The 22,091-nt window shown below is 42.1% G+C and overlaps 1 protein-coding gene across 1 annotated transcript in view; it reads right to left on the bottom strand.

The window, feature by feature from the left end:
• Positions 1–22,091, bottom strand: part of KCNH1 (potassium voltage-gated channel subfamily H member 1) — a 311,734-nt gene that overhangs the window by 54,646 nt on the left and 234,997 nt on the right.

Genomic DNA, 22,091 nt, shown 5'->3' with positions numbered 1-22,091 from the left:
GGGTTAAGAAGGAATAGCATGTCTGGATTCAGAAACTGAGATTTCCTTGGAGACCAAATAACCATGCTCACCTGCACCTAAACTTGTGAGGTCTGGTGGAGACCACAGCCTGTGGTAGCTATTTTATTATTATTTGTATTACCATCATGTCTAGGAGCCATGGGGGAAGGAGACAGAACCAGGACACCATTGTGCTAGGCATTGTACAAATACATGGTCCCAGCCTCCAGGAGCTTACAGTCCTAGTATAAGACAAGAGATAACAGAGGGATATAGACTGACAGGGAAGTACAAATAAACAATGGGACAATATGGGTCAGATGTTAGGCAGTGGTGGTTGCACACTAGCAGCCTAACTTTTGTCACATCAAAGGGAGTTTTAGGAGGTATTTGAAGGTGGGTAATAAGGCAGCTTTGCAGCTGTTTACAGCAGACACCCCCCAAACATGTGGGGCAGCATGAGAGAAAGCACAAAGGTGCATGTTTGAAAATTTAACAAGTTGGCAGTGGAGACTGGTGTGATCAGAGGTGAGCATCCGCAGCTCCTGCCCAGCCCTTGAGCTCCCAGCCAGAGAGGCTAGCCCCTGGCCCCTCTCCCACTGCCTTTGCTCACAGTGCCGCCAGCACTCTGGGCGGTGCGGCTGGCTCCAGCCTGGCTGTGCGGCTGGCAGTCCTGCTGCTCTGAGCGGCATGGTAAGGGGGTTGGGGGTGGATAAGGGTCACGGGATCCGGGGGGCAGTCAGGGCACAGGGGGTGGTTGAATAGGTGTGGGAGTGCCGGGGGGCCTGTCAGAGGTGTGGATAGGGGTCAGGGCAGTCAGGGAACAGGGGGGTGTTGGTTAGGGGGTGGGTCCCGGGGGGGCAGTCAGGGGACAAGGAGCAGGGGGGGTTGGATGGGTGGAGGGTTCTGAGGGGGGTGGGAAGTGGGAGGGGGCAGAGGCCAGACTGTTTGGAGAGGCACAGCCTTCCCTACCCAGCCCTCCATACAGTTTTGGAACCCCAATGTGGCCCTCAGGCCAAAAAGTTTGCCCATCCCTGCAGTAGAGGGATTCAAAGAGGGGTGACATGGTGAAAGCAATGGGCCAGGAAAATGATCTTTGCAGCAGCAGTCTGAATGGATCTGAGCAATTCAAGATGGCTTTTTCAAGGCCAGAGAGAAGCATGTTGAGCAGTAATCATGACACAACATGATGAGATACGGGACAAGAGTTTTAGTTGTGTGGAGAGATCAGGGATCGGCAACCTTTGGCACGTGACCCGTCAGGGAAATCCGCTGGTGGGCTGGGACAGTTTGTTTACCTGCAGCGTCTGCAGGTTCGGCAGATTGCAGCTCCCACTGGCCGCGGTTTGCCATTCCAGGCCAATGGAGGCTGCGGGAAACAGCGGCCAGCACATCCCTTGGCCTGCACTGCTCCCCATAACCCCCATTGGCTGGAACAGCGAACTGCTGTATGTAAAACAACCATCCCGGCCCACCAGCGGATTTCCCTGATGGGCCATGTACCAAAAGTTGCCAATCCCTGCGATAGATAAAGAAGGCTATATCTTAGAGATGCATGGCTTAGTATGGTTATAGTGTCCAGGAAATACCACACTAGTAAATAATTTCCCAAGATCAATCTTGTGAAGGGGACCAAAAAAAAAAACAAAACAGATCAATATAACACAGTCTTAACAGTGTGTCTTTATCATTCACAGGTCTAACTGATCCCAGAAGTCAGCAGGCGAGTGAATTTAGGTGTCTGAGAACTTCACTTCTCTTTGCTGGTATCAACAACCATAACAGGATTTCAATTTACAAAAATGTCCTTGAATAAGTGTATTGGCCAGTGTGTGAATATAATAAACTCTTAATAACTAAACTGGATAATTGAAGGAGGCCTCTGAAGAGGGTTGGCAATTTAGCACAGCAGAATAAGAAGACAATCTGCTTCTCAAATTAACAGATTAAAAAAGGTTCAAATGGTAAATCAGGAAAAGAATTAAAATATAGATTTTTCTGGACCAACCGTCTAGTACTGGAATAAATCAGAGTGCACATTTGGGCACAAAGCACTGGGACTCATGCAAAGCAACAACAAAGGAGAATAAAATGAGAGTTTAATAAATGAAGGCTCTTGTAGTTTAAATACTCAACCCACAAACAGAATTTACCAGGACGTTTAAAAGGGCACCTTTAGCCTGGTGCGACTGGAAGACCATGGAGAATCATGAGAGATGTAGTCTGATAGAGGAGAATGGGAGAAAATTACAACTCCCATGAGGCACCATGGAGGCGTTTCTGAATTGAACTATTTAGGTTTTCAATTGGTCGCCAAAAAGTCAAAATTTGCTAAAGGGAAGAGAAAAGCTCTATTAATTTAGTTTAGTTTATGAGAAGGGCAAATCTAGAAATGTTAAGTAAACCATTTCTTTAATTTTTATTCTATTTTCTCTCATTTTAATAAATCTTGTTTTGTTAAAATACTGCAGTATCAGTCATTTTCACACAGACCTCTACAGAGAAAAGAGAGCCCTGAAGTTTCTATGGAATGGTGATGAAGGTTAAACTGGACAAAAGGTGTCCTTATCCCAATAAGTCATGTTGCCATAAGGCTATTACATGAAAACACACTGGGATAGATCCAAGGACCAAGGACAAGATGAGAGTTGCTGGTCCTAATCACAGACAAAATCTGTTCCCAGACCAATGAATTTCTACCAGCCTGTGGATCTATTTGAATGAAGTTTATCTATAAGTGTTTGCCTGCTGCAAGTCTGATCATCAGTAAAAGACTGTGATTCCAATTATGCCAAGTCAGGGGCTAGTGGCTTTCCTTCCAGGATCAACTTCCAGCCATGTCAGCAATAAAAGAAATCACAACTCCCACAGTGACTGTCTGCAAAGCAAACTTTTGATGTGCAAATTCAAGAGCACAGCGCAGATTAACATCATAATATTTCAAGGGCAGAGATAATTTGCCAAGAGTTCCAGGACTCTAATTTTAAGGGAAAAATAATAATACATTATTTACATGACATTACAGATTTGATAATACATAGGAGATTTCTCTCAACTACTAAGAAAGAAAATAGTTCTTTTCTAATGTGTATTGCCTTTTAAGGAGTTTGCCTGGAGACATATACTGTAAGGTATAAAGATGGAATAAAATAGAAATAAGATGAAGTTTTATACTACAGTGTCATAAAAGCTGTACAGCTGCAGCTATCTTTGTGTTACTCATTATTAAGAGCAGCATGGTCAGATGTGCCGACTTTCTAATTTCCCCTGGGGTGCTCAACCCTCACTCCACCCCAGACCCTGCCCCCACTCTATCCCTTTCCCCAAGGACCCACCCCCAGCCTCCTCCCGCCCTGCTCTGCACCCTCCCCTTCCCGCCCCCGAGTGCACCCCACCCTTGCTCTGCCTCTTCCTGCCCCCATTCCTCCTCCCCTACAGAGCACCTCCTGCACACCACTGAACAGTTGATCAGTTGGGGGGGATGGAGAGAAGCTGACTGGCAAGGCTCACGGTGGGTACTGAGAACCCACTATTTTTTTCCCTGTGGGTGCTCTAGCCCCGGAGCACTCATGGAGTTGGTGCCGATGAGCGAGATACTGTCTATTTTTTCCTTACTCTTTGTAATCTTCATGTAGCAGGTTTTTCGCTACATTAAGGTCCAAACAGTTATTGTTAATGCATTCAGGATCAAGCACTTTTTTTGCTTGACTGTTGACAGAACTCCACATGGTAAAAAAGTGTCTGACTGAACTGAAGCATCAGAGTAGCAAATGGACAGTTTAATAGCTGGGTGTCATTGACTATGTTTCATTGAATTTACAAAGATTCTAAATATTAAGTTGCTTAGATTGTATACTCCTCCAGACAAGGTTTGTGTCTTCCCATTTGCTTGTACAATAGGATCCTGATCCTCACTAGGGACTCTGGTTGCCACGGTAATATAAATATTAACTAACAACAAGTATAAAGATCTGCTTCCCTCACCCTCACACTATCTAATATACAACAATGAAGATCACATCCGTTTCTCATTGTTTAATTACATCATTGCTCTCCTTAAAACCATGCACTGGCTTCTGCTCTTCTGAATGAAGTTATTGCTTCTTCTCCTAGCCATCAGAGCCATTCACAACTTCACCCATACTTACCTGCCTCCCCTCTGGAGCTAGGCAAATTTTTCATCCACATTTTTTTCTGCCCCAAAATGCTGATTTGACTTGACCAGAAAACATCACGAATTTGTGTCAGTTTTGGCAAATTGTTTCAGTTGGGGGGTGGGGAGGGCCGGGGGACGATTCAGAAAAACACAGTTCATTTTGACATTTCCTAATTGAAACATTTCAGCCTGGGGTGCTAGATTCACAAGAAGATGTAGCTTTCACTCACAAAACAGAGGAGGAAGAAATGGTGATGATCCCCTTATACCCAATAGCCCAGTGATTAGGGCACTCACTTGGGATGTGAGAGATCTAGGTTTGAATCCCCACTTTGGAGAAAGGACTTGAACCCAGATCTCCCTACTCCCAGGTGAATGCCATAACCATCAGACTAGAGACTCATTCATACTCTCTCAGATGCAGTGACTATTCATTTATGCAAAGTGGAACTGCTTCAACAGGAGAGACAGAGCCTCCACTGCAGAATATCCTATAGCGTGACTGGTGGTTAGGAATGGAGACCTGGGTTCCAGAACAGGAATTCAAACCTGGATCTTTCACATCCCAGGGGGGTGCCTGATCCATTGAGCTTTCAGGTATAAGGGCGGCAACACTATTAACAGTTTTGTGAATGTGCCTTTGTGAATCTAGCCCTTGATTTCCAAATTTCCTTTGCTTTTATTAAAAACTTTAAAATGGCTAAAATCAAAATGAGTTCTTACAAAACATTTTATTTGCAAAAACAATTTTTCCAATGTTTCAGAACTGCCAGTGAACCAAAAAAAATCATTTGTACAGCTCCATTCACCACCTACATTGTTTCCTGCTAATTACGCTCTGCATAAACCATTCTTCTTTTGAGATTTTCTTCCAGTGGAGTTACTTCAAATTTGTACAGATTCTGCTCTGTAACCGAGCAGAATTTGACCCTTTGCAAATGGCTTGACAGAGTATCAATACTAGTCTAAAAATGCATGCCACGTTGTACTGTAAATATATCTTTTCTGATCTAGATATTAATATAGGACAATATTTCAGCCACTCACTGCCCATAAATATTGAAATATACCCTTCTCATAATGGATACACATTGAAATTCATATTGACATCATTTGTGGCCTTTACTGTTATGGAACAGGCCTACATCATTTAAGAGGACTGAAGCAACAGATTTCTATAAAAATGTCAGGGCTCTATAGAAATTAAGGAGTTACAAATATAATAGGGAATCATTTCTTACCCATAGGTGTTTAGACCATCCCATAAATTCTATAAAAGGAATAGAGTTCTTCATTAAATTGTGTAGAATGATTCCAAAACCCAACACACACAACCTAAATCAATGAGATCATCAGCTAGTCAGTTCTATAGGCCTTTTCTATCAGAGTACGCTCAGCCTTGAGTAAAGGGCATTGCAGAGCCACACATCACTCTGGGGAAAGTGTGCAAGTGCACATGCCTCTATTCTAGACATTGGCTCTTCGTTACATTAAATTACCAGCCCTTTCTAGCATTTCCAAACACCTGTAATGTTCTGTTTCTCAGAGAGCATTACAGAACGCAGTAGCCCTGTTAAAAATGCCCTCCTCCCCCAAAAAAGGCTTCTGGTTGGAAAAATGTGTTCTGCACAATGAATAATTTAAGTGGATACACTTCACTGCCTTTCTATGCATGAAGTGCTATTGCTTTTGTAAGAACTAAGAGGCTCGCAGTTAAAACCAAATTATAAACTACTAGCTGGTCATACTTTAAATATGCTAACTTAAAATACAATTCATTTTGCCAATCAATAAGAAGGTAATTACTTTTGCAAGGTAATGCCTTCTTTACCTCCAAAATACCATACCATACATTAAACTAGCAGATTGGACCGCCACTTTCAATGAATATTTAGCTGAGATTTCTTATTTTCTAGGGATGGATCATCAAGACATTTTTACTGTTATGATAACTACAGCATGGAACAGAGCATCTCTTCACTTTAACTTTTCCTGTCATGGGTAAATGATAGAAAATAATTTACTCAATTAAATGCCTGCTTTTCCAAAAATCTTAGCTAGCACTGCCATTTTCTCCAAATCTCACTGCAATAAAGCCTTGGTTAATATTAGTTATCAACACATCACTGTCTTGAGTTTAACTCTTTTCTCCCTGGAGGAAATATTTTTTAAAATTCCCTTCTTTAAGATTTACCCTCTCACCAAAGATATTCAGTTTTATTAGGCTGTTATTTATATTGTCTTTATTCCATTAATGAACAAGTTTGAATACATTATAAACTAATTTTTGCATTAAAAATTCAGTATTTGTAAATGCTGACCTAACAGACAGTTTCAAGTGGTTGTCAAAAGAGGATATAAATTCCATTACTATAATATACCATCAATCACTGTGATAACACAGATTAAAAATTCACCAGAATTAACCCTACAATGCTATATATAAAATGGATTTTGCCTCTTTTAATGGAATTAAATTCAAAATTTACTTCTTTTTTTTTTTAAATTCAGCCTAATCTGCCTGTGGCCATGTAACACATTAAAGGTAGCTACAACAGTATGAATAATTTGCTAATGTATCTTCATGCTCCTAGGCCAGACCTCCTGTTTACAAAGGCAACATTAGAGCTGCAGTGCCATTTCAGTGAGTCATACACCCCTTATTATTCACAGAATCATAGCAATGTAGGGCTGGAAGGGAACTCAAGAAATCATCAAGGCCAGCCCTCTGTGCTGTGGTAGGACTAAGTAAACCTAGACTATGCCAGGCAGGTGTTTGTCCAACTTGTTTTTAAAAACATCCAATGATGGGGATTCCATAACCTTTCTTGGAAGCCTATTCTAGAGCTTAACCACCCTGATAATTAGAAAGCTTTTCCTAATGTTTAAGCTTAAATTCCCTTGCTGCAGATTAAACCCATTATTTCTTGTCCTGTTTCAGTGGACATGGAGAACAACTGATCACAGTCCTCTTTATAACTGACCTTTGAAGACTTATCAGGTTCCTCCTTCAGTCTTCTTTTCTCAAGACTAAACATGCCCAGTTTTTTTAACCTTTCCTCATAGGTCAGATTTTCTAAACCTTTCATCATTTTTGTTGCTCTCCTCTGGACTATTTTGAATTCGTCCACATTGTTCCTAAAGTGTGGCACCCAGAATTGGCAAGAGTAGTCCATCAGAGGCCTAACCAGTGCTGAGTAGAATGGGTCAATTACCTTCCTGGTCTTACATACAACACTCCTATTAATGCAGCCCAAAATGATATTAGCCTTTTTCACAGCTGCGTTACGTTTTTGGTTCAGATTCAATTTGTGATCCACTGTAATCCCCAATTCCTTTTCAACAGTACTACCACCTAGCCAATTATTCCTCATTTTGTATTTGTGCATTTGATTTTTTTCTTTCTACGTGAAGTTCCTTGCACTTGTCTTTATTGAATTCAGACCAATTCTCCAATTTGTCAAGGTCCTTTTGAATTCTAATCCTGTCCTCCAAAGTGCTTACAACCCCTCCCAGCTTGGTGTCATCTGCAAGTTTTATAGGCATCCTCTCCATTCCATTATCCAAGTCATTAATGAAACTATTGATTAGTACCAGACTCAGGACTGACCCCCGTGTGACTCCACTAGATATACTGTCCCAATTTGATGGTGAACCATTGATAACTTCTCTGAGTATGGTCTTTCAACAAGTTGTGTACCCACCTTATAGTAAATTCATCTAGACTGCATTTCCCTAGTTTGCTTATGAGACTGTTATGTAGGACCATGTTAAAAACCTTATTAAAATCAGGATATAATCGCACTTGCTTTCTCTCTCCCTATCCACTAGAGCTGTAACCTTGTCAAAGAAGGAAATTAGGTGTTATGGCACGACTTCTTGACAAATCCATACTGGCTTATATGGATTCCTTATAATCAGGAATCCTAGTTTTTCTGATTAAAAACACCCCAAAATTCTCTGATAAAACAAAATCTGCCTTTTTTTTTTATATACAATTAAAATGAAACACTGAACTTTAGTTTCCCTGGCCACAATATATATAGGTATCAGTTGAACACAATGTTTTACTGACATTTTTACAATTTTTAAACAAAGTTTAAAACATACCAGTGTCATCAGTCATTACAATAAAATAAAATTAATAGAACTGAAATTTGTAATCTACAGCCTTGCTTCATACAATACAGAACAGAACAGCACTTTACCATCAACATGAAATTTGTCCTTGCCAAACTCAGTGACAAGGTCTTTATGGGTGATTTTTTTAAAATTTTCAGCATCTTTTCATAACTTTAATTATTCACATCTGGAAGCTGAAGAGAAATTTGAAATGTATTAAAACATGAACACGCATATGCCATAGAGTAACCTCTATATGCCAGATGCAGGTTTATTGGAATATGTTTAGCTATGTAAATTTAAAGCACATTCAAAAATCAACCACAAGAGGGAGAGGTTGCGGGCACTGAATAAGTGACACTGGTACTTTCAGTAAAATGTAGTTAATACTTAATATATGTTTTTATTTTTTCACAAATGTAAAAACTAAAGATTCTCTGTAAGAAACACATTCCACATTTTTTTGTGGCAAACAGATTTCTAGGATCCCTTCTTTATATCTCCATTATCCTCCAGGTGCTTATAAATCAATGGTTTAATAGTTTGTTACAGTATCTTTCCAGTTAGGCAGATTGGTTTATAATTACCCAGGTCCTCTTTGTTCCCCATTTTAAAAAGATAGGTATGTTTGCTCTTCTCCAGTACTCTGGGACCTCACCCATCCTCCAGTAGTTCTCAAAGATCATTGCTAAGGATTCCAAGATTGAAACAGCTAGTTCCTTAAGTATCCTAATGAATTTCATCAGGCCCTGCTGACTTGAATACATCTAATTTATCTAAATATTCTTTAACTTGTTCTTTCCCTATTTTGGCTTGTGTTCCTTATTAACATTAATTGTATTGAGGATCTGGTCACCATTAACTGTTTTAGTGAAGACTGAAACAAAATAGGCATTAAACACCTCAACTTTCTTGATGTCAGTTATCTTTCTTCCTCCTACACTTTTCTTCAACTTCTTCTTGCTCCTAATGTATTTAAAAACAACGAGGAGTCCTTGTGGCACCTTAGAGACTAACAAATTTATTTGGGCATAATCTTTCATGGGCTAAAACCCATTTCATCAGATGCATAGAGTGGAAAATAGCCCACGAAAGCTTATGCCCAAATACATTTGTTAGTCTCTAAGGTGCCACAAGGACTCCTCGTTGTTTTTGCTGATACAGACTAACACGGCAACCACTCTGAAATGTATTTAAATCATATTGACCTCTTATTATTCTTCCTATCTTTTCTTTGCACTGAAAGAGTTTGCAGTTGTGCCTTTAATATGGTCTCCCCTCAGAAACTGCCACTCTCCTACACTCCTTTTTCCCTCAGATTTTCTTCCCACTGGTCCTTACTTACCTGTTCTCTGAGTTTGTTAAAGTCTGATTTTTTTTTGAAGCCCATTGTCCTTATTCTGCTGCTCTCACACCTTCCTTTTCTTAGAATCATGAAAAATGTAATTTCATGATCACTTTCACCCATATTGCCTTTCACTTTCAGACTCGCTACCAATTCCTCTCTGTTGGTCAGAACCAAGTCTAAAATGGCTGCCTCTCAGCTTACTTCCTCCACTTTCTGGAACAAAAAATTGTCCCCAATACATTTCAAGAATTTATTGGAAATTTTGTGTTTTGCCATATTACTTTTCCAACAGATATTTGGGTCGTTTAAGTCCCACATTACTACCAGGTCTTGTGTTTTGGATACTTCTGTTATATGTTCTACAAATGCCCCATCCACCTTCTCTTCCTGATTTGCTGTTCTATAGTCCAGCAGTTCTCAACCAGGGGATGAGGCCCCTGGGGGGCCATGAGCAGGTTTTCAGGGGGTCCGCCAAGGAAGGCCAGTATTAGACTCACTGGGGGCCAGGGCAGAAAGCTGAAGCCCCACTGCCCCAGAACTGAAGCTGAAGCAACTTAGCTTCACGAAAATTGCCCTGCTTGCTACCCCCTAATGCTAACCCTAACTTTTATATGCAGAAAAATACTTGTTGTGGCACAGGTGGGCCGTGGAGTTTGTATAGCATGTTTGGGAAGCGGGAAGCCCAGAAAGAAAAAGGTTGAGAACCCCTGCTATAGTCACTACTGCATAATCAGTAGATTGTTGCATAATCAAGCAGAAAAGGATGTAGAAGCTTCAACTCAGATTAATTGTTCATGAAAGCAATTACAATTAACAGGCTGTTTGTAAATGGACTATAATAATTCAGGAACGATGGAAGCAAACACAGAAAGGGCATTTGTTGTGTAGGTTACAGTGACTTGGCAAAAGCTGAGGCCTGACAAAAATAAGCAAGCAGACTTGTACTAAAAGAAACCACTTCACCATTAATGCTGAAAGCCAACTATTCTAAGAGGCTCAGGGCCAATATCTCACAATAATGTGCAACATCAATACACTTCAGGTGTGAAAAATTGTGAAATTGTGCGATCCAGCTCCTGTGCTGCAACACTGACCCAGCAGAATTCAGAATCCAACCCAAGCATATTCGCACAAGTATTTCAACCTCATCTCCCTGATAGCCATATGGTACATGTGGAATAAGACCAATGATGACTCCAATGAGCGTCCAGGACTTGGGAGGGCTAAATAAATCTTATTGATAGCCAGCCAGTTGCCAGTCAGTCCAGGACAAGTTTGAAGATCATCATGATCGCCATATCTGGGGTCAGGAAGGAATTTTCCTCCAGGATAGATTAGCAGAGGTCCTGGGGGTTTTTCGCCTTCCTCTGCAGCATGGGGCATGGGTCACTTGCTGGAGGATTCTCTGCACCTTGAAGTCTTTAAACCATGATTTGAGGACTTCAATAGCTCAGACATAGGTGAGAGGTTTTTTGGAGGAGTGGGTGGGTGAGATTCTGTGGCCTGCATTGTGCAGGAGGTCAGACTAGATGATCATAATGGTCCCTTCTGACCTTAATATCTATGACTCTATGTTTTTAAAAAGTAGATGAAAAAATGAAAAATATTGATGGAGGGCATATTGTCCTTGATCAAACTGTGAAGTACCCCTTGCTGGCAAGAAAACAGGATACAAAAAATGCTAGTTTTGCCTGCCAGGGCAGGAGCCCAGCGGGCAATGAGATTGCTCCATAGCAGTTAATCCAGCTCAGAAGAACCCTATTACTTGGAAACTGTTGAGATTTTTCTGTGTGATTGTTTCAGATAGCTCTTATTTTGTGCTATTTATACTTACTGATTATGAAAGTCAGATTATTTTGTTCTGTTACTACACTACATTCCTAAAACAGGCTGTTGAGTAGGACTGCATCACACGGTTGCCTGAGTTCTTGCTTGGATTCCAAATGAAAGTGTAGAACTTTTAATTACCATGAACAATTAAAGTCACCGAATAAGATTTTAAATCTTATGCCCATAAAAGTACACCACATTAATATACAGAAGTATAGGAAAATGATCCAGCAAAAGGTGATATCTACATAATAGAACAGCAAAATCCACTCCATTGTAAACCCAATTTTGCTGCTCCTACCGACAAAATCCCCAATAAATACTCTTTCAGCTTGAAATGTGGCACATGTGGGCTGTGACCAAGCACATAAATTTTTAAACCATATTTGAGATTACTGAGACAAGCTATTCTAAAGATAGGCAGAAAAAAATGGTTCTTAACGTTTGAAAATTGTCTAGTGCTTTTTTGCCACAGCTTGCCTACAAAACAGCTTGTTCTAAAGATTTCAATGATGTTGGGGATACAAAGTACAGAAGACCAATTAGAGACACTGAAAAGAAATATGAAGAAAGGAGCTAAAACAAACAAAGTTGCTGCCTTGTTTCCTTTCTTCCCGCTAACAAGGGAACATCAGTGTTTTGATGCCAGTATTGCTAACTCCTCAGACTGGCTTAAAAATCACAAGATTTTTCTAAACAACAATTTTGGAGTTTGTGTTTGCTTTCTTGCTTTTAATGTTAGGGTCCAACATTTCCAAGCTTTTTTTACCCAATCAAGAGAGCTTAAAGCTTCCTTTTTAACAGCTGTGATTGTCACATTCACTTGTCTTCAGATGATGGGCCTTAAAAAACCCACCAAATATTGAGACATTTAAAAAAAAATTTTTTAAAAGTTGGCAACACAGCAATTCTTGACATTTCATTGTGTAATCTTGCACTACTGGGTATCTTTCCTGAAGCCCCAAACTCCTGGAATCATGGCCAACAGCTGAAGGGCATGGAAATGGGAACACCTTGCAGTGCTAGGCTACATGGAATATGGGGATTAAAAACTCTGCATCATTACACTGATACGGGTTCCCAGTGTTGTTCTTCAACCATGATTTCAGATGCTCATGCAGCTCCACAGACCATTTCTGATCTGCCAGGCTCCTGTCTCTGAACTTTAACTCCAGTAGGAGGGAGGAAGTGACAAGTTCTGCAGAGCTTAGGGAACACAGCACAGTTTCTTCTCAAGCTCCTTTATTAACATAAGGCATCATCATCATTTATGTGGATGTTTTCTTGGTCCAGAGTTTAGTGTGACAGTGTGGTATAGGCAGGGAAGTAGGCAAACAAGGTCATCCAGGATCTAGAGAACCTGCATATAGACATCAAAGTCCTAGTATAGTGCTTCAAAAAATATAGGAGAGAGAACATTTGTTTTGTTTCTTAATGGAAGCAAAAGGTATAAATGTCTCAAGCAAAAAATGTAAAAAAAAATTAAATAGAAAAGCCGTTTAATCTTAAAACATGAATTACTAAAAGGCAACACCAAGGAAACTGTCTTGAAGTAGATCTGCAGATGTATTACTGACCACTCCAGCAATTTAACTAAGCCAGTCTCAAGTGTGTTTACAAAAGCAAATAACATCACTGATGTAAAGATGTTTCAGAATGAAGACATGTTTCTGCATTATGATTGGATTCTGTGCATTGTTCACTTTTCAGTGTAACCTAGAGGCTAAAACATCATCAGATGACAGAAAGAAATGGAGGAAGGAAGAGGGGTAATACAGGAAGAGCTTTATTGATTATGTGCTGCTATTTTTTGGCTAGTTCGTAGTCCATTTGGCAGTGCCAAGATCAGATCAGATTTTCCTTCGAGTACTAATAAATCTCTCTCTCTCTCTCTCTCTCTCTCTCTCTCTCTCTCACTCACTCACACACACAGCTAGTACGGGTTCCCAGTGTTGTTCTTCAACCCTGTCTGCAGCTGTTCATACCCCTTTCTCCCTCCATAGGCTAAGTTAAAGGTGTCTGGTTTAAAGAAAACATCAAAATAAATTACTTTTGTTGTATTTTTAATTCCAAACTTTTTCCACTTTTGAGGGTGCCCAGTGAAACTACACTGTTTTTTAAAATACCTTGGTGAAAGTGATGATAAATGACCATGCACACAAAACAAAGGGTAGGAAACTTCAGTGCTGTAGATAAATGAAGTCAATGAAGCCCTTGAAAATTGATACAAACACTGAGCTCCTATACTAAACTATAAAATTAATGGATTAAAGTAAAAGCAGAGTGCTATAAGAGGTTAGCAATCATGGTGAAATACATTTTGAAAGGAAACAAATCCATTTTAACTAACACCAATGACTTCAGCTCCCAGGGAGGTAGTTAGTGGAGTCACTCTTTCCAGCTCTCAAGCATCATGCAGTATTCAATACAAAGCTCTTTCTTATCACAGTGTTGTATGGGCCATGAACAAAAAAGTCACATTTGTAATTTTATACCTCCTCTTATATCTGGAACAAGCTCCCACTTCTCAGGCACCTTCTCTTTCTACACCCAGAACAGTCGTAGAATAAAGTCTATAGTTATGGCAAATATCCAAGAAGAGAACATAAATTACGGCCATCCCGAGGCGTTAATACATTGGACCCTAACAATTCATGGATGTTTTAAATATCTAGTAGTTTTATGAATTCACCAAAAAAAGGTGCGTGCCACATCAGGCAGCTCAAAGATAAAATGGACATCTGCAAAGCATTACAGACCAATATTTCCTGTGGGTAGTGATTAATAAGCATGGATGGATGAAATTTGTCGGGGAGAAAGCACAACATTTTTAAACAATCGGGTACCCAAGCACTTAGCCCACTTTAGAGTCTGGCCAGATTTCTGGAAAGGTCTAGTTCACATCCTCAGCCTGAAAGATTAACACTGGAATTAGCATAGCCCCATACTTCACATTACATTATTCAATTACCATAGCTACTCCCATACTACACTCCTCTTCATACGGCATTTACAACTCTTGTTGGAATGACAAAAGAAGGAAAATGCACAATACAGAAATCATGTTTACTAGAGGTGGTCACCTCATGAATATGATTGAAGTTCACTGGTGGTGCAGGTAGGGGGCGATATGAAAGATGGCACAGAGGTGTAAGTGGGGGATGGAAAGAAAGGGGCAGTCAAGGGTGGAGTCACTGTCAGAATGGGAGGAAAAGGGAAGAATATGAAAGGAGACAAGGTTTGGTCCTGAGTGATGTAGGGTTAGTCAACCATGCCCATCACCTCAAGGCTGTACTACTGGAATGCCCTCTGTTCATTCCGAATCTCCAACTGCTTCAGAATGCAGCTGCCTGTCTTCCAAGTGAGATGAGACACTACAAGCACATAGAGCAGCCAAATTCAACTCTTGCCTTGGCTTCTCTTTTCACTTCTGGTTGCAATTCAAGGTATTGGCAATGATTTGTAAAGACCTGAATGGTGTGAAACCCAGCTCAGTCACTATGCACCGTCACAGCCAGTAACATCTGTTAGAAGGCTTCCAAATACTCCATAACAGGCATAGGGTTTTTTTTTCCCCACTTGAGGGCATTACTGCTGGAATTTGCTCCCTTGGCACAAAGCTCCAGTCTAACAACACTAAGACATTCTGATGTCATTTAGCTTTTGTCTGATTTTTGTTTTTATTATTCTTGAAAAAAAGGGTTGTAATTTTAATGTTATCCACTGTAGATGGATTTAACTAATTCATTATTGTTTTAATTTAGTTACTAAGTGCTTAGCTGCTATATTGTTAGATGCTTTAATAATGAATAAATCAGTCAGCAGATAATGCAGTGAGTGGCCTTTTCATTTCAATATTGATGAATTACATACAGGTTTAATTAACTGCAAGTGTCAGAGCCTATCATTAGGCAAGTGGTCATATTCGGTATAATAAATATCTAACCAACATCATGAAAACACATTAATTACTTTTATTATGAGCACTACGATTTACCCTTGAAGAAAAAGTATGTACAACATGCCTGCTATGTTAGATTATCCTGAAACAAGTTCAAAAAGGCTACCTTTATGTAGGGTCTTTTTAATGTCATTCTCTATGGTTTAATAATTCTACATTTTTCCTTAATCTTACCTCCCCACCATGCCCATATAAGCACTTCTGGTAGGAAATAGCAAATCACATAAATTTCCCATACAATCCTGGGTAAGCAATGTGAAAAATTGGCAAGAATTGCAATTAATATGCAATATAATGATAATTTAGGCATGGCCACAAAACTCTATTTCATTTTGTTTGCACTGTAGACACTGAACCCTGATATATGTAACGTGCTCCTAGAAATAAATTGGGGTCCAATAATAAGACAACGTTCACATTTAACTACGTAAAAAAACCTTCTGGGGTCAGGGAGGGAGAGTGCTTTATGAACACAAAGCCATCATAATTTAGCCTCTCAAAACTAGAAGACAGACAAGCATAGATTTCACCTCTTTCATAATGTGAGCAGAATTCTCAAAGGCTAAATACTGCAAACAATAGACCATCACAGGATGGAACTGGACTTTTTTAAAAAGGGAATGCAAATGTGATCACTAAGTGATACAGATCCGCCCTTTATTAAACAGATACACTTGCGCTTTTGCAGTGTGCATTGGATTCTACACAAACGAGGTGGGTGAGATAATACCTTTTATTGGACCAATTTCTGTTGATGAGGGGGACAAGCTTTAGAGACAGACAACAGAGCTCTTCAGGTCTGGGAAAGGTACTCTGAGCTTTACAGCTAAATGCAAGAAAGAGCAGATTGTTTAGCATAAGTAGTTAGCACATACTGTAAGGACCATTCAAGGTAGAGTGGCCCATTAACACCTCTGCACTCATAGGACTTTTAGCCCTGGTCTACACTAGATGTTGAGGTTGAATTTAGCAGCATTAAATCGATGTACCCCTACATCTGTCCACATGACTAAGCCCTTTTTTTCAACTTAAAGGGCTCTTAAAATCGATTTCCTTACTCTACCCCCGACAAGGGGATTAGTGCTGAAATCGGCCTTGCTGGGTCGAATTTGGGGTACTGTGGACGCAATTAGATGGTATTGGCCTCCAGGAGCTATCCCAGAGTGCTCCATTGTGACCGCTCTGGACAGCACTCTCAACTCAGATGCACTGACCAGGTAGACAGGAAAAGGCCCGCGAACTTTTGAATTTCAATTTCCTGTTTGGCCAGTGTGGCAAGCTGCAGGTGACCATGCAGAGCTCATCAGCAGAGGTGACCATGATGGAGTCCCAGAATCGCAAAAGAGTTCCAGCATGGACCGAACGGGAGGTATGGGATCTGATCGCTGTATGGGGAAAGGAATCCGTGCTATCAGAACTATGTTCCAGTTTTCGAAATGCCAAAACATTTGTCAAAATCTCCCAGGACATGAAGGACAGAGGCCATAAAAGGGACCTGAAGCAGTGCCCCGTGAAACTTAAGGAGCTGAGGCAAGCCTACCAGAAAACCAGAGAGGTGAACGGCCACTCCAGGTCAGAGCCCCAAACATGCTGCTTCTATGATGAGCTGCATGCCATTTTAGGGGGTTCAGCCACCACTACCTCAGCCGTGTTGTTTGACTCCTTCAATGGAGATGGAGGCAACACGGAAGCAGGTTTTGGGGACGAGGAAGACAATGATGAGGAGGCTGTAGATAGCTCAAAGCAAACAAGTGGAGAAACCAGTTTTCCCGACAGCCAGGAACTGTTTCTCACCCTGGACCTGGAGCCAGTACTCCCCGAACCCACCCAAAGCTGCCTCCTGGACCCACCAGGTGGAGAAGGGATCTCTGGTGAGTGTATCTTTTAAAATACTATACAAGGTTTAAAAGCCAGCATGTTTAATGATTAATTTGCCCTGGCATTCGTGGCTCTCCTGGATATACTCCCAAAGCCTTTGCAAAAAGTTTCTCGGGAGGGCAGCCTTATTCCATCCACCATGGTAGGACACTTTACCACTCCAGGCCAATAGCACGTACTCGGGAATCATTGTAGAACAAAGCATTGCAGTGTATGTTTGCTGGAATTCAAACAACATCCATTCTTTATCTCTCTGTATTATCCTCAGAAGAGTGATATCATTCATGGTCACCTGGTTGAAATAGGGTGCTTTTCTTAAGGGGACATTCAGAGGTGCCCGTTCCTGATGGGCTGTTTGCCTATGGCTGAACAGAAATGTTCCCTGCTGTTAGCCACGCGGTGGGGGGGGAGGCAAAATGCGACCTTGTAACGAAAGCACATGTGCTATGTATGTAATATTAACAGCAGGGTTTGCCATGAAAGAGTGTACCCATTGTCCTATAAAATGTGCCTTTTTAAACACCACTGTCCCTTTTTTTTCTCCACCAGCTGCATGTGTTTCAAGGATCACAGGATCTTCTCCTTCCCAGAGGCTAGCAAAGATTAGAAGGTGAAAAAAACGCATTCGCGATGAAATGTTCTCTGAGCTCATGCTGTCCTCCCACACTGACAGAGCATAGACGAATTCATGGAGGCAGACAATGTCAGAGTGCAGGAAAGCACAAAATGACCGGGAGGAGAGGTGGCGGGCTGAAGAGAAGGCTGAAGCTGAAAGGTGGCGGCAGCGTGATGAGAGGAGGCAGGATTCAATGCTGAGGTTGCTGGAGGATCAAACTAATATGCTCCAGCGTATGGTTGAGCTGCAGGAAAGGCAGCAGGAGCACAGACCGCCGCTACAGCCCCTGTGTAACCAACCACCCTCCTTCCCAAGTTCCATAGCCACCCAAGAATGCGGTGGGGGGCCTCTAGCCACCCAGCCACTCCACCCCAGAGGATTGCCCAAGTAACAGAAGGCTGGCATTCAATAAGTTTTAAACTTTTAAAGTGCTGTGTGGCCTTGTCCTTCCCTCCTCCACCACCCCTCCTCGGCTACCTTGGTAATTATCCTCCTATTTGTGTGATGAATTAATAAAGAATGCATGAATGTGAAGCAACAATGACTTTATTGCCTCTGCAAGTGGTGATCTAAGGGAGGTGAGGAGGGTGGTTAGCTTACAGGGAAATAGAGTGAACCAAGGTGCGGGGGGGTTTCATCAAGGAGAAACAAACAGAACTTTCACACCGCAGTTTGGCCAGTCATGAAACTGGTTTTTAAAGCTTCTCTGATGCAAACCGCACCCTCCTGTGCTCTTCTAACTGCCCTGGTGTCTGGCTGTGCATAACCAGCAGCCAGGCGATTTGCCTAAACCTCCCACCCCTCCATAAATGTCTCCCCCTTACTCTCACAGATATTGTGAAGCGCACAGCAAGCAGTAATAACAGTGAGAATACTGATTTTGCTGAGGTCTAACCGAGTCAGTAAACTGTGCCAACGCGCTTTTAAACGTCCAAATGCACATTCTGCACTAGCTCAGCCTGTAGTTGAACAGCTCCTGACTATTCTCCAGGCTGCCTATGTATGGCTTCATGAGCCATGGCATTAAGGGGTAGGCTGCGTCCTCAAGGATAACTATAGGCATTTCAACATCCCCAACGGTTATTTTCTGGTCTGGGAAGAAAGTCCCTTCCTGCAGCTTTTGAAACAGACCAGAGTTCCTGAAGATGCCAGCGTCATGTACCTTTCCCAGCCATCCCATGTTGGTGAAATGTCCCTTGTGATCCACCAGTGCTTGCAGCACTATTGAAAAGTACCCCTTGTGGTTTATGTACTCGCCGGCTTGGTGCTCTGGTGCCAAGATAGGGATATGGGTTCCGTCTATGGCCCCACCACAGTTAGGGAATCCCATTGCAGCAAAGCCATCCACTATGACCTGCACATTTCCCAGGTTCACTACCCTTGATATCAGCAGATCTTTGATTGCGTTGGCTACTTGCATCACAGCAGCCCCCCAGTAGATTTGCTCACTCCAAATTGATTCCCGACTGACTGGTAGCTGTCTGGCGTTGCAAGCTTCCACAGTGCTATTGCCACTTACTTCTCAACTGTGAGGGCTGCTCTCATCTTGGCATTCTTGCACCTCAGGGCAGGGAAAAGCAAGTCACAAAGTTCCATGAAAGTGCCCTTACGCATGCGAAAGTTTCGCAGCCACTGGGAATCGTCCCAGACCTGCAACATTATGCGGTCCCACCAGTCTGTGCTTGTTTCCCGGGCCCAGAATTGGCGTTCCATCGGATGAGCCTGCCCCATTAGTACCATGATGCCCACATTGCCAGGGCCCATGCTCTGTGTCCATGTACTCATCACTCTTTTAACTGCACTGACCTCGCCTACTCGCCCAGTTTCATTTTGCCAGGTTCTGGTGCTGCATATACTGCTGGATAATGTGTGTGGTGTTTAATGTGCTCCTAATTGCCAAAGTGATCTGAGTGGGCTCCATGCTTGCCATGGTATGGCGTCTGCATAGTAAAAAGGCGCAGAACGATTGTCTGCTGTTGCCCTGACAGAGGGATGGGCAATTGACGACATGGCTTACAGGGTTGTCTTACAGGGAATTAAAATCAATAAAGGGGATGGCTTTGCGAGAAACTGAATGGCCCCCTCAAGGATAGAACTCAAAACTGGGTTTAGCAGGCCGTTGATTTCGCAGAGGGAGGGAGGAGAAAATGAATACAAAACAAATCTGGTCTATTTCTTGTTTTGAGCCACTTCGTCTATCTTTATACACCTTGCTGGCAGCAGACTGTGCAGTACGACCGCTAACCATCATCACCTCCTAGGTGCTCGGCAGAAGATGGTGCAGTATGACTACTGGCCATCATCTTCTGCTAGCTGCAGATTAAAAGACAGTGCACTGCCAATAGGACTCAATCGCCATGAGACGAAACAAGGGAAATGACCCTGGCTGAGTCACTCCCATGTTTACCCAGGTGCCCGGTTAAAAGAGCACCCAGGACTACGTCGACGATGGCTACCAGTCATACTGCACTGTCTGCTGCCAAAAGGCAATAAACTGCTGCTGTGTAGCAATGCAGTACCATGTCTGCCAGCACCCAGGAGACATATGGTGATGGTTAGCTGAGCAGACTCCATGCTTGCTGTGGTATGGCGTCTGCACAGATAACTCAAGAAAAAAAGGTGCAAAACAATTGTCTGCCCTTGCTTTTACGGAGGGAGGGAGGGAGGGAATGGGGGCCTGACGATATGTACCCAGAACCACCCGCAACAATGTTTTAGCTCCATCAGGAACTGGGATTTCTACCCAGAATTCAAATGGGTGGTGGAGACTGCGGGAACTGTGAGATAGCTACCCATAGTGCAAAACTCCGGAAGTCGATTGTTGCCTCAGTACTGTGGACGAAGTCCGCCGACTACATGCACTTAGAGCATTTGTGTGGGGACACACACACTCGACTGTATAAAAATGCTTTCTACAAAACCGACTTCTATAAATTCGACCTAATTTCGTAGTGTAGACATACCCTTAGTTTCAGTGTGGTGTGGTAGGTAACAACTAGGGGCCAATTTATCTACAGTCAGGCACTCAGATACCACAGAATATGCTCAGACAAAAAAGTCCAGGTTATGCACCTTAAACACACTCAAATCTGCCTTCACCAAACAAGGACACTCCACCAGGGAAGTAGATCACATCATGGAATGGGCCACCCAAATAACCTGAGAGAACCTGCTTTAATGAAGAAATAAAACCCCTCCAACCACATGCCCCTAGTTCTCACCGACCACCCCACACAGGGTATCAAACAACTATAACCTATACTCGATGGGGAACCCATCCTAAAATAAATCTTTCCTGAACCCCCACAACTGATCTTCAAACCACCCCCCCAGCCTCTCTAAGCTCATCATCAGAAGCAAGCTCCCCACAGACCAGGACACAACTCCTCAAAGCAGCACCAGACCCTGCCAGAACAACAGATGCAAAACCTGCGGACATATCTCCACTGCTGCAATGATCAAATCCTCCACAACACACCTTTCAAGATCCATGGGTCCTACACATGCTATCACAACATGAGGTGTACCTCATCCAGTGCACTAAATGCCCCAATAATAACTATGTGCGAGAAACCAGACAATGACCATGCTCTCAAATGAACTCGCACAGGAAAATGATAAAAGACCAAAAGTACCCTGTCACTTGTGGGTGAACACTTCACAGAGCAATCACCCTATATTTGACCTATCAGTCCCCATCCTCTAAGGAAACCTGCACAACACTTTCAAAGATGAGCCTGGGAACTTAAATTCATGACTCTGCTAGACCCTAAAAATCAAGGACTGAACAGATACCCTGGATGTATTTCTTATCACAGCAATATGTAACCCAATAATCCCCCTTTGTCCTATGACTGCAGAGCTATTAATGGACCACTCTACCTTGAATGGTGCCTTACAATATGTGCTCACTACTATGCTAAAAAATCTGCCCAGTCTTGCATTTAGCTGGGATACTCCAAGTACCTTTCCCAGACCTGACAAAGAGCTGTGTGTGGCACAAAAGCCTATCTATCTCACCTACAGAAGTTGGTCCAATAAAAGAAACCTCACCCACCTTGTCTCACTAATCTTGGCTGTCAGTTACAATTACTCTTCTACATTGAGAAATCTTTTCAATCATCTCAAGGAAGTTGGCATCTACTTCCATAACTTTCTCCTTTCTAAGCAAAGCAATACA

The sequence above is a fragment of the Dermochelys coriacea genome, chromosome 3 (assembly GCF_009764565.3).
Source record: "Dermochelys coriacea isolate rDerCor1 chromosome 3, rDerCor1.pri.v4, whole genome shotgun sequence".
Taxonomy (NCBI): domain Eukaryota; kingdom Metazoa; phylum Chordata; order Testudines; family Dermochelyidae; genus Dermochelys; species Dermochelys coriacea.
The sequence above is the reverse complement of the archived record's forward strand: the minus strand, read 5'-3'. Positions and strand labels throughout refer to the sequence as shown.